Below are 18,853 nucleotides of genomic sequence, written 5' to 3'. Positions count from 1 at the left end.
GCAACTGGCTCCACATTATAAGTCAAATTTTCATCTAACTGTACTGTACTGAAATCTAAAATATGAGATGGGTCCCCAATGTACTTCCGGAGCATGGACACATGGAATACCGGATGAACACCCGACAATCTAGGCGGCAAAGCAAGCTCGTAAGCCACATCTCCAATCCTCCTAAGTACCTCAAGTTCCCTTTCTTTCCGAACCTCATAACACCCTTCATCGGTGAAACCTTCAGAAAAACCTTCTCGCCCTCCATAAATGACACATCTCGGACATTCCGGTCTGCATAACTCTTCTGACGCGACTGACCTGTGCGAAGTCTTTCCTGAATCACCTTCACCTTTTCTAAGGCATCCTGGACCAAATCTGTCCCAAACAACCTAGCCTCATTGGGCTCAAACCAACCCACTAGAGTTCTACACCGCCTCCCATATAAGGCCTCATACGGTGCCATCTGAATACTGGACTAATAGTTGTTGTTGTAGGCAAACTCTGCAAGTGGTAAAAATTCAACCCAAGAACCTCCAAAATCAATCATGCAGGCACGCAACATATCCTCCAATATCTGAATAGTACGCTCGGACTGTCCGTCCGTCTGAGGATGAAATGCTGAACTCAACTCCACCTGAGTGCCCAACTCGTGCTGAAAAGTCCTCCAAAACTGAGAAGTGAACTAAGTACCTTTATCCGAAATAATAGTAACTAGAACACCATGCAACCACACAATCTCCTGAATAAAGATCCTAGCCAGCCGCTCCGCAAAATATGTGGTACACACCGGAATGAAATGCGCTGACTTGGTCAGTCTATCCACAACGACCCAAATCGAATCAAAATTCTTCAAAGTCCGAGGAAGGCCACACACGAAATCCATAGTAACTCTCTCCCATTTCCACACAGGAATAATCATCTACTGAAGCAAACCGCCCGGTCTCTGATGCTCATATTTCACCTGCTGATAGTTGAGACACCGAGCCACATATCCCACAATGTCTTTCCTCATTCTCCTACACCAGTAATGTTGTCTCAAGTCCTGATACATCTTCGCAGCACCCGGATGGATGGAATACCGCGAACTGTGGGCCTCCTCAAGAATCAAATCTCTAAGCCCATCAACATCGGGCACACAAATACGGCCCTGCATCCTCAATACGCCATCATCACCTATAGTCACATCTTTGGCATTATCATGCTGAACTCTGTCCTTAAGGACAAGCAAATGCGGATCATCATACTGGTGCTCTCTGATGCGATCATATAAGGAAGATCGAGAAACCACACTAGCCAATACCCGGCTAGGCTCAGAAATATCTAACCGCACCAACTGATTGGCCAAGGTCTGAACATCAACTGCAAGAGGCCTCTCCCCAACTGGGATGTAAGCCAACTCCCCATACTGACTGCCTTTCGGATCAATGCATCGGCCACTACATTGGCCTTTCCCGGATGATATAGAATGGTAATATAGTCTTTAAGTAACTCAAGCCATCTCCGCTGCCTCAAATTAAGATCTTTTTGTTTAAATAAATGCTGAAGACTGCGATGATCAGTGAATACCTCACAAGATACGCCATATAAATAGTGCCTCCAAATTTTTAAGGCATGAACTATAGCAGCCAACTCCAAATCATGAACAGGGTAGTTCTTCTCATGGGGCTTCAACTGACGAGAAGCATAAGCAATAACTCTACCCTCCTGCATTAGCACACAACCAATCCCAACTCTGGAAGCATCACAATATACCGTGTATGAACCTGTAGCTGATGGTAACACCAACACTGGAGTTATGGTCAGAAGTGCCTTGAGCTTCTGAAAGCTCTCTCACACTCATCGGACCATACAAATGGGGCACCTTTCTGAGTCAACTTGGTCAAAGGCGATGCAATAGAAGAAAACCCCTAAACAAATCGGCGATAATAGCCTGCTAGCCCAAGAAAACTCCGAATCTCTGTGATTGAGGACGGTCTAGACCAACTCTGCACTGCTTATATCTTCCTTGGATCAACCTGTATACCCTCCCTGGACACTATGTGTCCCAAAAATGCCATAGAACTTAGCCAAAATTCACATTTGGAGAATTTTGCATAAAGCTTCTCCTCTCTCAATCTCTGCAACACTACACGCAAATGCTGGGCATGCTCCTCCTGGCTACGCGAGTACACCAGGATATCATCAATGAATACAATAACAAATGCATCCAGATAAGGCTGAAATACACTGTTCATCAAATGCATGAACGCTGCTGGGGCATTGGTCAGCCCGAAAGACATAACCAAAAATTCATAGTGACCATATCGAGTTTTGAAGGCAGTCTTGGGAATATCCGACTTCCTGATTTTCAACTAGTGATAGCCCGAACGGAGATCAATCTTAGAAAATACCCTCGCTCCCTGAAGCTTATCAAATAAGTAATCAATGTGAGGCAAAGGATACTTGTTCTTCACTATTACCTTATTCAACTGCCTATAATCAATGCACATTCTCATTGTGCCATCTTTTTTCTTTACAAATAAAACAGGTGCACCCCACGGGGACACGCTAGGCCGAATAAACACTTTATCTAGGAGTTCCTGAAGCTGCTCCTTCAATTCTTTCAGCTCAGCTGGTGCCATACGATATGGCATAATAGAAATGGGCTGAGTGTCAGGCACTAAGTCAATGCCAAAATCAATATCCCTCTCCAGCGGCATGCTCGACAAGTCTGCAGGAAATACATTAGGAAAGTCCCTCACAACTGGGACAGAATCAATACTAGGAGTCTCAGCTCCAACATCCTGCACAAAAGCCAGATATGATAGATAACCCTTCCCAACCATACGCTGGGATTTCAAGAAAGAAATTACTCTGCTAGAGACATAATCAGTCATGCCACGCCACTCGATCCTCGGAACACCTAGAATAGCCAAAGTAACTGTCTTAGCATGACAGTCTAGAATAGCATGATATGGAGATAACCAATCCATGCCCAGAATAATATCAAAATCAACCATGCTCAACAGCAGTAGATCAACTCGGGTCTCCAGACCCCCACTAATCACAGCACATAACCGATACACATAGTCCACAACAATAGTATCGCCCACCGGGGTAGACACATGAACAGGTAAAGTAAGAGACTCCCGGGGCATACTCAAATGACGGGCAAAATATGAAGACACATCAGAATAGGTGGATCCCAGATCAAATAAGATAGAGGCATCTGTGTGGCAGACTGAGATAATACCTGTGATAACAGCATCTGACGCAAGAGCATCTGCCCGGTCTGGAATAGTATAAAATCGAGCCGGACCACCGCCCGCTCGACCTCCCCCTCTGGGGTGGCCTCTAGCTGCCTGACCCTCAACCCTAGCTGACTGGGTGGGTGCTGAAGTAGCTGGTGCAGAAGATGAGGACTAACCCCTCTGCTATGATGAACTGGCGGTAGGACGAGGACACTGCTTCCACACATGTCCTAACTCTCTACACTCATAACAACCCCTAGATGCTGGAGGATGGGACTGCAAAGAACCTCTCGCACTGGAGTGACTAGCTGGTGCACTCGGTGCAGAAGGACCCTAAACTGACGGGGCACGTGAAGAACTCTGAGCTGGAAGGGCACTGAGTGATGACTGGCCCTGCTGAAATCCCTCATGACCACGGCCTGAAGATGGCCCACGGTACTCTGGACGAGCTGACTGATGAGGCCTGTAAGATCGACCTCTACTCTGCTAAAACTGGACCCTAGACGGAGCACCACTGTGACTAGCTGTTCCACGAGGCCTCTTAGCCTCCCGCTCCTCTCTTTCTAGACGACGATCCGTCTCAATGTCGCGAGCAACATCTACTGCATCCTCAAAAGTATGGCTCATAATCCTTTTTCGAGCAATCAGAATACGAATAGGATAATTAAGCCCATCCACGAACCTCCTAATCCTTTCCTGATCAGTCGGGACCATCTATGGAGCATAATAAGCCAGCTCCGAGAACCTCACCTCATTCTGAGATACGGTCATATCTCCTTGACGAAGTTACTCAAACTGCCTGCGCATCTCCTCTCTCTGAGATCGTGGTACCCACTTCTCCAGAAAGAGAGTGGAGAACTCCTGCCAGGACAAGGGCGCTGAACCTACCGGCCTACGCCGCTCATATGCCTCCCACCAAGTGAAAGCTGCACCTGAGAACTGAAAAGTAGTAAAGGATACACCGCTAGCCTCCAAGATCCCTGCTGTCCTCAGCATACGTCTACACTTGTCAAGAAAACCTTGGGCATCCTCGTCCTGAGCACCACTGAAAGTAGGAGGTGCAAGTCTGCTGAATCTCTCAAGACGACGCTGCTCATCGTCTGGCATAACTGGGACCATATTATTCTGAACCGGTGCAACCAGCTGAACTGGGGCAACATGCTGTACTGGTGGTGCCTCTAGTGTCTGTAATCCCTGCACTACTGGCTCAGGTGTGTGAGCAGCGGGGGTTTGATTGCCTCCCCCTGCCTGTGAAGTAGCTGCTGCAGCGGTGGCTGAAACTGCCTGAGCCAGGCCAGTGCAAACTGTCAGAATCTGAGCCAGGGCCTCCTGAAGACCCGGAATAACAATAGGCACAGCTGGTGCCTGAGCAGGTGCTGCTGGAGTCTCTACAGCTGGAGCCTGATCCTAAGTCGGGGCAACTGGTGGGTCTACAGATGCTGCCCCTGCGGCTCTACCTCGACCACGACCTCGACCACGACCGCGTCCACGGCCTCTGGTGGCCTCTGTCCATTAGCGGGTGTTCTCGCCATCTGCGAGAGAATAGAACAACAGAATTTAGTTTTCGGACCAACAAAGTCGCACGACAAGAATTTCCAAGAATATGAAATTTTCCTAAAGGTTCTACAGCCTCTCGAGGATAAATACAAACGTCTCCATACCGATCCGCGAGACTCTACTAAACCACCTCATGACTCGAGAGACCTAGTAACCTAGGCTCTGATACCAACTTGTCACGATCCAAAATCCCAACCCGGTCGTGATGGCGCCTCTCGTGAGGACAAGGCCAGCCAATCAACAAAACAGTACATCTCTTTATAATTACTTAGCAGGAATAAGTCTAAATCATGGGCAATATAATCTTAAATGCGAAATAAACGTGATAGAACAAGGAAAACCCTCCCAACTCAGCCCGAAATCGGGGTGTCACAAGTCATGAGCTACTACAGAGTTTACTAATATTTTACAAAGTCTGGAATTATCATAAATAACAAAGATAAGGGAGAAAACGGGGCTGCGGACGTCAACAGCTACCTCGTTACTCCTAGTCACCGCCTGGTCTGGAAAGAATCAGCGCTCAGGAGCGAACTCAGCTCTGCCTGTATCTGCACACATGGTGCAGGGAGTAATGTGAGTACTCCGACCCAGTGAGTAATAAAAATAAATAACGACTGAAAACATGAAATCTCATAACGGCACAATATAGCGCTATCCCAAGCAGTAAAATCAGTTATACAGTAAAATAGTGAGTATCAGATAATTCTTCTTTTAAAACAGTAAAGACAAATAATTTCCACAGTAAGGATAAATCAAAAGCTTGCCCCTCGGGCTCAATATGTAAATCTCAGTATAGTATCAGCCCCTCGGGCTCACTCCCAACTCACCAGCACACAACATCAGCCCCTCGGGCTCACTCCCAACTCACCACACACAAGCAACGGCCTCTCGGGCCCACTCCCAACTCACCTGGGTACCCTGCGCTCACTGGGGGTGTGTACAGACTCCGGAGGGGCTCCTACAGCCCAAGCGCAATATCAATAGGCCTGAAAGCCTTCACACATCACACACGAGGCCTGAAAGCCTCCTCATATAACACTCGAGGCCTGAAAGCCTCCTCACATCACTCAACATATCCTCACGTATGGCCCTCGGCCTCAATCAGTCCAGAAAATAATCATAAGCCTCTTGGGCATCAGTAAAACAATAGTGCTCAGCTCAACAACATTATAAATATCATTAAATCTCGAGTTGAGTATAAATGTAGCTGAGTTCACAAAATAATATAATTCAATTGGACTGAGTTCAAATAATATTTCAATTCGTGAGGAAAATAGTGATGTAAATTCACAAAAGATTTCAGATAATTGGCACGAAGCCCAAATATGGCAATAAGCCCAATCATAGTGAAAAACAATAAATCTTTATCAATTACGCGGTAAAAATATCAACTGGGATGGACCAAGTCACAATCCCCAATAGTAAATGACCCCGCGCTCGTCATACAACGCGTGTCTCATCTCAACATAGCAGTATGTTGTGCAATCCGGGGTTTCAAACCCTCAGTGCATCATTTAAAATCATTACTCACCTCAAGACGGTCCAACGTCTACTCTGCTATGCCCTTGCCTCTCGAATTTACCTCTTCGTGCGTCGAATCTGGTCAAAACCACAACGAATACATTATATTAGGCTAAGGGAATATAACCCAATCGAAAAGACTTGAAAAATATCGAAATTCACGAAATTCGCAAAACCTGAGCCCCGGGCCCACTTCTTGAAAAATTATGAAAGTCACATCACCGGATTCCTCGTCTCTCCACGAGTCCGTACATATAAAATTTACCAAAATTGGAGTTCAAATGACCCCTCAAATCTTCAAATCTTATTTTCAAATCCTTAGGCCTAAATCTTCAAATCTTATTTTCAAATCCCTAGGCCTAAATCTTCAATTTACTCCTCAAAAATATGTAATCTAGTCGGATTATTCGATGATAATTCAATATTATGGAGTAGAAATAATCACAAGTGACCTACCTCAAGATTTCTTGCTAAAAATCGCCCAAAATCCGAGCTTGGAAGTCCAAAAAAATAACCAAACTCAGACTGCTGGACATTAAATCTGTCCAGAAATTTTCGGTACTGTTCACGCGGGGGCACTGTTCATGCGCGTGAGGTCACTGTTCACTGTTCACCTCGCGCGGGTACTGTTCACTGCTGCAGAAAATACAGCAGCTTTTAAGAAATTTGCAGCACAACCCTTTTTCACTAAAATGACTCTAACTCCATCATACGAACTCGGAATTAGACGTTTCTTGTTCCTATGAGTCACAAATAATAATACGAATACAAACCTTCAATCAAAACTCAATTCAGAGCTCGTTTGCCCAATTCAATACCCATTTCGCTCGTTAAACAATTAACTCACATTTCACGTCAAAAATCCAATTGCGACTTGATGAAATTAAACCAAAATTTCCAGATCAGTCCTATAATTCATGATTTAAATTCTTGAAGTCTCGAAATCAAATTTGGATCTCTAGAACTAAAAATGAACCTTTAGATCATTACATTTATGCTCAAAACGGCAAAATTCTTCCAAAAATGACACGTTGGACCCCGACCAATAATACTAACCAGTCCCACAATACAATACGGACTTGATGGAGGCCTCAAATCACATCAAACAATGTTAAATCATGAATCAACCTCCAATCCAAGTTTTATGAACTTTAAAATTTCCAACTTCTATTTCCGATGCCGAAACCTATCAAATCACGTCTGATTGACTTCAAATTTTGCACACAAGTCCAAAATGACATAATGAAGCTACAGAAATTCTCGGAATTCCATTCTGTCTGTCGGATCAAAATTTCACCTATCAACCGGAAATCGCCAAAATACTAACTTCGCCAAAATGAGCTAATTTCTTCACCGGACCTCCAAAATTAATTCCGATTGAGCTCCTAGGCCTTAAATCATCCCTCGAAACTAACTGAATCATCGGAATTCAATTCCGAGCCATCTAACTAACAAGTCAACGTTCGGTTGACTTTTCTGAACTAATTCTTCCTTAAAGAGACTAATTGTCCCATTTCATACCAAAATCGATCCGAATTGACTCAAATTCACCAAGTACACATATTGAAACATGAATAAGCATTTAACGGGGAATACGAGACGAAAATACAGGAAACGACGGTTCGGGTTGTTACAGCTCCTCGGCTTACGGCTTGTATGGAAGGGCCTTCCTCCCCCTCCTCCTCGAAAATGACACAGCAATCCATGTCATCCTCTTCAAAAAACAAATCCTTCATCGCTGCCAGTGCTTCCTTTTCTTTTGACCCATATATAACATCAGCTGGCGGGAAAATCTACTCAAAGCGAGGTATCAGATGCTCTAGTGGATAATAAGGCCCGCGCCATGGCGGCGACCATTCATTGAACTCTTTCCAAGTGTACTCGTATCCCAAACCGAAGGTGGTACCATGTTTCTTCAGTTTGACAGGCTTAGCGATCCCTTGTAGGTTCTTGCCAAGTCCCTTGCCTGGCTTATATCCACACCAGTTCAATATGTTTTCGATTTTGTTGTCCCACTATTTATCCTTGTCAACAACGTTAACTTGCTCGATGTGGTGATAGGTTTCTCTGCCTGTCTTCCTTCTTCCTCCGATCGCTGGGATGGTCTGGCGACTGTATATGGGATTGCTACCGTCGACGTGGATGATTACCTCTTGGTGGTTCCACTAAAATTTCACTGCCTAATGTAGGGTTGATGCTACAGCTACATCGGTACGAATCTATGGTCATCCCAAGAGCAAGTTGTAAGATGTCGGCATGTCTATTACTTGAAAGTTGACATCAAACAAAGTAGGCTCATCTGTAAACACAGGCTGATTTCCCCAATAGTGGACCTTTGGGAACCATCGAAGGCTTTGACGTTAGTGGCCCTGTCTTTGATCTCATGCATCCCTTTCCCTAATGTTTTGAGTGTTACCAGCGGAAATGTTGAGGCTGTACGCTCTATCGATCAGGACCCTGGTGATAAAATAATCCTCGCATAGCACGGTGATGTGCAATGCCTTTTTGTGGCTCAGCCCTTCTGCTGGCAACTCATTTTCATAAAAAGTGATTTTGTGACTCTCCAATACCTGTCCCACCATATTTGCCATTTCTCCTCCGGTGATGTTGCTTGGTACATACGCCCCACTCAGCACCTTCAATAAGGCATTCTTATGTGCGTCAGAGCTTTGTAGTAGAGCTAAGATCGAGATCTGGGCTAGCCTTTTGTTAAACTGATCAATGACTAAGTACTTTTTGTCATATATCTTCCTCCAGAGGTCGTCGGGCCCAGCTTCAGTGATGGCTGGCCATCTAGATGCCTGCTTATTCGACTCAGCCAAGTGTTCTGGAGTATAAACCTTGTCGGTCCTTGTCATACCCTGTACCGCAACTGCTTCTCCAAACTTGGTTTTCCCTTTCCTTCTTGCCTCGGCTACGTAATCCCGTGAGGACCCAAACTAGACCTTAATCGGTGTGGGCATCTTTGCAAGGGGTGGTGCTTCAAACTCAAGTGGTACAGACATATTCAACTCGGCATCCCCAGAAGGCTGAATCTGGACCACAATCGGGTTAAGGGTGATTGTTGATTTCTTTAGCGCGTCACCTTCTCCGATTAATCTGATCGATCCTTTGTGGTCCCAATCATCCTCTATCTCAATCATGTGAACGCCTCCACCCTTGTGGTCTGGTAGAAGGTTGTTGCGGACGTTCGGAGTAGGCACTTTTGCCACGGTGATCTTGTTGTCAATCAAAGATTGGATCTTATCCTTCAGAGAGCGGCACTCATCAATGGTATGCCCTTTCATGCCGGAATGGTATGCACAAGTTTTGTTTGGGTTGACCCATTGCGAGGGATTTTCGGGGGTTATGACAGGGATAGGGGTGGCATAACTAACAGCTTTGAGCCTTTCATACAGTTGGTCAATTGGTTTGGCAATGGCGGTATACTGTTTGGGAGGTCTGCGGTCGAAATTTGGTCGGGGTCTAGGAAAGTTTTGGCGAGGGGGAGGTGATTGATAGTGGGATTGTTGGGTGTTGTAGGCTTGGTAGACCTGTGTGGGTTGGGAATATCTAGGTGAAATAGGTTGATATGTGGGTGGTGGAGGTGATTGGTAAGTAGGTGGTGGAGCTTGGTAAGCGGGCGAGGGTGCTTGGTAATTTGGGGTAGGTTGATATGTGAGTGGAGGCATCGGCTAGGCTTGATATTTGATAGGGGATTTGATTCTCTGTGCAACCATCATGGCGCTCACGTCCCTTTTCTTGGATATGCCACCAAACTGTAGAGCCTTGTTGGTAGCCTGCACAGCTTCAATGTTTGTGACCATGCCACTTTTGATACTTTCCTCGATCCTCTCCCTCATCTTGATGATGTCGGAAAATTTCTGGCTTTCAATTAGCATCAACCTTTCATAGTATTGTGGGTCTTGAGCTCGGACAAAAAACCTGTTCATTTGTTCTTCTTCTAAAGCCGGTCTGACCTTAGCAACTTCTTATCTCCAATGAGTGGCATACTCGCGGAAAGTCTCTGTAGGTTTCTTCTTTAGGTTTTGGATGTAGAACACATCTGGCGCATTTTCCATGTTGAACCTAAACATGTCCATGAAATCGGACGTCATACTTACCCAATTCGACCACTTCTTCGGGTCTTGGCTATTGTACCAAGACAGAGAATCTCCTTTCAGACTTCTTATAAAAAGCTTCATGCGAATCTTTTGTTCTTTCCTACTCCGACCAGCTTGTCCCAGTGTGTCCTTAAATGAACTCTGGGATCCCCTGTATCATCAACTCTTTCGAACTTAGGAGGTTTGTACCCCTCGGGCAGTTCGACATCTGGTTGAATGCAGAGGTTTTCGTAGTTCAATCCCTCGATTCCCTTGCTTCCTTCAACACCCTGAACTCAGCTAGTCAAGTTTTTGAGTTCTACGGTCAGGTTCCTGATAAGGGAGTCTTTGTCATTAGACACGGGTGTGCTTGAGATGAGTTGAATGATGTGTGGTATGGTTTCCACATTGATGGGGGTGTTATGGTGAGTGTGGAGATAATCATTTGCGGAGTTCAGTGGTTCAGGGATAAGTAGCGGGGTGTTGTTGGAAGTGTGGCAAGTGTTACAGTGGTGATGGGGAGCAAGATAGTTTTGTGGTTTCGGGATGTTTTGTGGAGGTGTGGGGTTTTGAGTGTTAGGAAAGTTGACATCTAGGGTAGTGAGGGAAAATGACAAGCTTGCGAAATTCCGGACTTGATCAAGTTCCTCCTAAAATTTCAGCAGTTTCTGCTCGAGTTGGGATGCACCTTCTTTGGAGACATGAGTACCCTGAGTGATTTATACCCGTTCAACCGAGTTTTCCTTTTTGATGTTGCTTAAATCTTCTATTTTTCCCTTGTTCCTGTTTCTGACAGGACTAGGAGGAGGAGTGGGTGGAGGATCCTTGGATCTTGTGGATATGATGATGATGCCAGAGTGCACGAACTAACCTTTGGGGAGGGGAATAAAACAAAAGTAAAAACAAAAAGGTAGCAAGTTAGTGCGGATTATAAGGAAAGGATGTCACGATATTTCAACACATAGTGCGAGAATATAAACCGTGTCCTAATTTGGGAGCCTTGTTGTGCCCAAGGTAGGCCTAGCGACAAGTTGATTTGGAGAACTTATAATGCTAAATGCCTCATTTTATTGATAAAAATAAGACGAATCCCAAAAACGACACAAAAGCAGAAGATAAAATGTCACTATTGGCCATTGGCCTTATTACATTTAAAGCAAAAGAAAAGGAATCCTAACTACTTGTCCCCAGAAGGACCTTCCCCAAACTCGGCATCTTTGGCTCCATCGAACAGCTTCACCAGCTCACGAAGTCCCAACAACAAGTAGGCTCTGGCCAGGTGTCCACCTTCGTTTCCCTCAGCATTCTGACAGTCCTTGATCCTTTTGAGAAACTTTTTTTTCAGCTCCACTAAACCTCACTCCAAATATCATAATTTCTTGTTGGCACTAACAGCCATGTCTTTCGATTCTTCAATCAGTTTTTGGTTGGCTTCTCGTATCTCCTGGTGCTCGCTTTCACATTCCCGAATCCTCTTGCTTAGTTGGTTGTATTCGACCTATGCTTCTGCCCTTTCATCGATGATTCTATGACCTCGAACAAACCTGGGTTGGCCCAAACCATTGTGATTATCCTCTAGCCAGCCTGAATAGTATGGTGTGCAGCCAGCATGGTATCTGTCGGGCTCAATAGTATTTCTCCCCATGATGATCTTGCAATGCCACATATGTTGAGCTTGGCACTTATAAGGAATATCATCAGCTTGAAAGTCAGTCTGAAAGTGACTCATCTTGTCGACCCTTGGTATAATCTATTTCCTACCAGCCTGTCTCATAACTCAGAGAGGGACATAAGGGTAGGTTCCTCTCAAACTGATCAGTATCAGAAATGGAGCGTCCCTAGATCGGGTGATGAACTCTTTAGTAAGGAACCACTCGAACATCCATTGTATTTGATCCTCAGTTAGATTTTCAAATAGCTACACCCACCCTTTGGTATCTCCTGGCTGAGCAAACATGTTGGGCATGTAGTTCATTCGCCTTGGTTGATGGAAGGCTATATGATCGTCCCAGTCTCTACGCTGAATCTCTTGCCGATATTCACCCCTTTGAAGATGCTCTATGAGCCAGAGTTGGAGTAGCAAGTTGCAGCCCTAGAAGTGTGGGGCTCCTTGTTGACACTTTTGTAGGGCTCGGTACATCTCTGCAATAATTATGGGCACTATGCTGAATGGTTGCCCGCCAATTCCCTCCATTAAGGTCTTGGTGACCATGGCTAGTCTTTTATGGATCCTAGCCTTCTTCATAGGAAATACTATCATCCCCAAAAAGTAGAACATAAAGACGAAGGCCCTTCAATAGATATGTCCTAATGACGTAAGGGCGAACTCATCAGGATAGGTATGGTAGGATTTGTTGTGACCATACCTCTCGTACAAATAATCAAAGGGAATGTACGACTCATTCAGGCAACTTAAATCCGGATTCCTCTTTAGACCCATCATCTTTAGAAAACCTCTACCTTTGCGATTCTTTGGCATTAACAAACCAGGAGTCTCCCATGGCATACTAGCCAGTCCTCCTATTTCCTCTAGTAGGGGTGTCATCTCAATCTCCCCGAAAGGAAACACAGACCTATCGCAATCCCAGAACTGGGTGGCAGCTTCAATAATTTTGTTGTTGGGTTGGATTTCTAGAACGGAAGGTAAATTTGCCAAGTATTTTCGGACGAGGGTCTGATCACTGGATTGAAGTTCTTCCCACCAAGTTAGCAATTTCGGGTGGATGTTGGTGACTATGCCGAATCTGGGGACTTCGTGCCTTATTTCTACAAAACAAAAGTGTTAGGCCCTTACCCCTGCCGGACTCGACTATTTAACTATCAATAATTGGCATAAGCAACATTTAATTCTCCAAATAAATGCACAGAACGTGGTAATGTCCGTTTGGGTTCCAAGGAAACCCAGTGGACTTTGGACAAGGCTATCTTAAAGAGTCATTATGTGGACAACATAACTGACTCGGCTTGGTTTAGACAGTGGTGCATGCACAATTAAATAGAGTAGGGTTTCTATGGGGTATTAGACTGGTACCCTTGAGCGGAAAACTCAAGAGGGAAAGGCACGGAACCGTCGACTACACCATTGGTCGACTAGTTTTACCGCAAACACGCCTTTGCCAAATTTTGGGGGTAATAATATCGGAAGGGCACAACCACTCATTATAAGCGTTGTTATGGTATTTTGTTTGGTACGAGTGGAATATGATGTTGAATATGTAGTTACAATAATTAAACAAATTGTCATGTATTTGAACATTCATAAGGTAATAATTACAATAATTGCTCAAAATTACAACAGTATTAAAGGAAAGCGGTAAAAAAAAACCATTAAGAGAAACAAAGAGAAGAAACGAAGAGCCAAGACAGTTTTCGAAGTATGAGAGCAAAATAAATACTTAAAGGCATTAAAGACATTTAAGGAAGCATAAAGTCACAAATAGCATGAAATGGTAAAAGCCTTAAAGAAATCCCCAGCAGAGTCGCCATGCTATCGCGCCCCCTTTTTTCGCGAAATCGGGTTTATGACATTTGGGAGGAGAACTCGTTCCCTTTTGGGAATTGGGTTTTTTGATTTGAAGAGTCGCCACCTAATGATTAAGTGCATTAGGACACTAGGAAGAATTTGTTTAGAAAAACTAGAGTTTGGGTAAGGGCTAGAAATTATCTCGAGGGGAAGGTGTTAGGCACCCCTCAAGATCTACTAGTGTGGTTCCCGGCCATGCTATAATTGTGACATAAGTACAAACAATAAATAAGCAAATAAGGGTTTCAAATATGAGGGGTTGTCACATTGTGATTGCAAATAAGTTAAAGTTTGAGGAAACAAGGAAGCTGAAATTTGAGAAAAAGGAGTTTTGAAATTTTGAAAGTAATAAAATAAACAAGTAAAGGTAGCTGGGATGAACATTTGCCACTCATAGTATTTTCATATAATAACAACTATCATGCTGGCATTCAGATGGCACCATTTGAGGTGCTATATGATAGCAGATGTAAATCTCCTATTGGGTGGTTCGATATCGGGGAAGCTGAATTGATAGGACCAGGCCTCGTGCATCAAGATATGGAAAAAGTTTAAGATCATTAAAGAGTAGTTGAAAATAGTCCAGAGCCGTCAAAAGTCCTATTCGGATGTTTGTCACAGGGATTTAGACTTCAAAGAGGATGATTGGGTATTCTTGATAGTTTTTCCTATGAAGGGTATAATGTGGTTTGGAAAGAAAGGAAAATTAAGTCCGTGGTATGTCGGGCCATATATAATCATTCAGAGGATTTGTCAGGTGGCGTACAAGATTGAGCTACCACTTGAGATGTCACTGGTACACCCGATATTCCATGTGTCTATGTTGAAGAAGGGTATAGTCGGGGCCTTATTGTCGGCATTATCATAGAAGTCTTTTGTATATTTAGAGGGTCCGTAGACATTTATGTGGGTTATGTATGGGTGCTAGGAAGGTCAGGTGGATTATGACATGTTTTGGACTCTTGTTCCACTAGATTGTAAAGTGTATGTATTTTAGAAACTTAACAATGATGTAGTGAAATGAAATGAATTATTAATGTTGTAAATATTTGATGCTTCTACTATTTGAAATAATGGAAATGCGCCTTTTCATGGTCATAAGCGGGTCGGGTAGAAAGTGTCTAACAGGCTTGCTCAACCGAGTCATGACATTTTATTGTTGCATACGAACGTGTCATATCTCTTTTGAGGTGTGCATTTGTATGTGATCAATTTGGTGCCATTGCCAAGGAGTTATAAACTGTGTTAGCTATATTTTTGGGTTTATGTGTGGATTATCTTCTTTTCCTTCCATGTTACTAATTTGTGTGAATCAATTGTAGGTAAAATTATGGCGGCGAACAATGAACTCGTAAACATGCCTCTAGGGGATGTCGACATTGATGATGACCAAGTTGAAAAGGTTCTTTTTTAATCTCAAGCAAATAGAAGAGGTCAGGCGCCTCATGACAATGTCCTAGTTCTACCCCCACCTCCACCACGAGCGGCTCCACATCGGGTGTTACCCTATGTAGGGTATGGAAGTGCAATAGTCCCTCCCTTTATTAGGGCGGACAACTTTAAATTCACCAATGTGATACTCACTTTTCTAGAGCAACGATGTTTCTTCAAAGGGTTTGTGAACATTTATTTGTGGAGCAAACAAACAAATGTCTCTGAGGATGCATTGAGGCTATCTTTTTTCCTTCTCTCTACGGGAGAAAGCTTTAGCTTGGTTGGAACGATTGCCCAACCATTCCACTCGTACTCGGGATGAGTTGGTGGAGAAATTTATTGCTAAGTTCTTTTCTCCCGAGCATATGGCTACACATAGAGATGAGATTCTAGCATTCAAGCAAAAGCCCAATGAACCACTACACGAGATATGAGAGCGGTATAGAACATTGGTCAAAGAATGTCCCAAAATGATATGACAAAGAATATGATTAAAAAAACTTTCTATCGTGGGAAAACCACGACCAACCAATGTGTAGTGAATCAACATGCCAGTGGAAATTTTATGACTACGCCTTATGCGGAGGCCTGTGAGATTTTAGATGAAATGGCGGATACATCATCGGCATGACATCCTGGCCTAATGTTCCACAAGGTGATCCAAACATGATTCACCTCCATAAAGAGTTGCATGGCCATGGGCAAGCCATTGCTGAATTCACTACTACCATGAATCAACTAGAAAAGGTACAACTTCATCAAGTGCAAAATCCTAAGCAAGTCAATGCCATGGAAGGGGTGAACATGATGGTAAACAGGAGGAGAACAAAGGGTCCACAAGTTAAAAATGGAGTACAGAATTATGTGCAAGAGGATAGTGGGTTTGATCAAGATTACTCTTATAATGAGCAGGAAGAGGAGGTGCAATATGTGAACAACTTTCAAGGGAAAATAAACAAATTCCAAGGCTCGAATCAACAACAATGGCGGCCTCAAAGCAATCGAGGTAATTGGAGTGGGTGAAATAATAAAGCGAATTGGCATAACTACAACAATCAAGGGAATTGGAATGGTGGCAATAATCAAGGTAATTAGAGTGGCAATAATCAAGGAAATTGGGGAGGTAACAATCAAGCCGGATGGAACAATAAAAAAGGCAACCCGGGGTCAGGTTTTCAAAGGCCCCCGATGTATCAATAGTCGAGCAACCCGCCTCCTTATCCTTCACATGGTCCAATTTCTTCCAACAATGAAATGGGGTGTATTGAGAATATGTTCAAACAAATGATGGAAAATAATGCCGATTCGGATGCCCAACTTGCCTCACACAATACTTCAATCCGCAACTTAGAAGTTCAAATGGGGAAAATCTCTCAAGCTCTAAATACTCGTCCTAAGGGGGAACTACTAAGTTACACAGTGGTAAAACCAAAGGGTGGTAACAACATAGGGCATGCCATGACGGTTGCTACAATAAGTGGAAAAGGTGGGAATGCACCTACCTCAAGACAAAGGAAACTTGTGTATGAAGAGTAAGTGGTACAAGATGAGGAGATCCCGAACAATATAGAGAAATCCAATGATGAGGTTCGGACCGATATTGATGATAGTGTGGAAGAGACACAAGAGGAGGTGAACCCGTCTAGGGATCACAATATTGACATATCGGAACCGGTAGTGCAAAAGGATAAGGCACCATTGCCTAAGCCTCCACCTCCATACACTCAAAGACTTTCCAAGCAAAACGGTGAAAACCAATTCAAGAAGTCTATTCAAATGATGAAGAGTCTCTCAATCAATGTGCCATTAGTTGAATCTTTGGAACAAATGCCTCTTTATGCAAAATTCATGAAGAAACTTGTGACAAAGAAGCAGTCAATGAATTTTGAAACTATCAAAGTCACTCATCAAGTAAATGAAATTGTGCATTCAATGGCTCCGAAGTTGGACGATCCCGGCGCTTTCACAATTCCTTGTACAATTGGAAGTACTGAGTTTGCTTAAGCTCTTTGGATCCTGGGGCAAGTATCAATTTGATTCCCTATTAAGTTTCAAGACATTGGGAATTGAACAACCAAGGCCTTTCGCGCCCCCTTTTTCTCGCAAAATCGGGTTTATGATATTTGGGAGGACAACTCATTCCCTTTTGGGAATTGTTTTTTTTTTATTTGAAGAATCTCCACCTAATGATTAAGTGCATTAGGACACTAGGAAGAATTTGTTTAGAAAAACCAGAGTTTGGGTAATGGCTAGAAATTATCTCGAGGCAAAGGTGTTAGGCACCCCTCAAGATCCACTAGTGTGGTTCCCGGCCATGCTACAATTGTGACTTAAGTACAAACAATAAATAAGCAAATAAGGGTTTTAAATATGAGGAGTTTTCACATTGTGATTGCAAATATGTTAAAGTTTGAAGAAACATGGAAGCTGAAATTTGAGAAAAAGGAGTTTTGAAATTTTGATAGTAATAAAATAAACAAGTAAATGGAAGGGGGTCCTAGGTTTATAAATAATATGGATCACGTCAATGCAATACCAGGTAATCACTCCTCATAAGAGGGGTTACACGTGGTATTAGCGCACCAGTCATCATATCCATATCTACCCTTTCCTACCTCGTTGAGGTACTAAACACGGAATGGTTTCGTTTACTTATTTCATGCTAGTACCTACCCCAATCTTATCAGTCCCGAAGGCATTTGGAACTACTAGTCCTAAAGGGAAGGGAGATTTGAGCTTTGTATGGTTTTAAAGGATAAAATTCTAAAGCGGCAAAACAAAACATATAACGCAGATATGGGAAACACATAACAATTTAAAAGGCTCAGACAGGCCTCCTCACTTAAAGACAGATTGTTTAGCATGTCTTGCAGATATTGGTCATGGTCTGAATTAAACTTAAACGTTAAGGAGGCAGACTGGTCTATTACACATTTCAGATAAGAAAACAGAATCAGACCTGCCTGCTTGTTGGAATTAACAGAGTCTGATTCAATTAGCTAATTTACCTTATAGCTTGCCTAGGTGAAACCTATAGGCATGACATCTAAAAATGCAGAAGTGAACTAATTTCAAAAGTAGATTTATTAACAGCAGGAACATAAGTTCTGCAAGCATTTAAGCAATGCTATTACTGATTTTAAACTTATAAGCAAGTTGAGGGATTCAGATTAGTTGCTTATTCCGATAGGCATGCTTTCTAAGTGTGACTGATTTTAACCTTTACGAAAATGCAATAATCCTATAGGCATGGCGTCTAAAACCATGATTTTTATTATTTAAGCCTATATATCGTTTCCCTAGTGATGGATATGTATGCAGTATTTAAGTTTATAGACATGCTTTCTATATGATAGGCAAAATGTAGAATCCTATAGTCATGTTCTCTCTATGAGATGCAAAAATGCAAAAGCTATTGATATGATATATATGCAGAACTTATAGGCAGAATTTCTAAGATGCAAAAGTGCAGAAGTTAATAGACAGGATTTCTATATGAAAATGTAGAAGTGCAG

This window comes from Nicotiana sylvestris, chromosome 6, assembly GCF_000393655.2.
Source record: "Nicotiana sylvestris chromosome 6, ASM39365v2, whole genome shotgun sequence".
Lineage (NCBI taxonomy): Eukaryota > Viridiplantae > Streptophyta > Magnoliopsida > Solanales > Solanaceae > Nicotiana > Nicotiana sylvestris.
The sequence above is the reverse complement of the archived record's forward strand: the minus strand, read 5'-3'. Positions refer to the sequence as shown.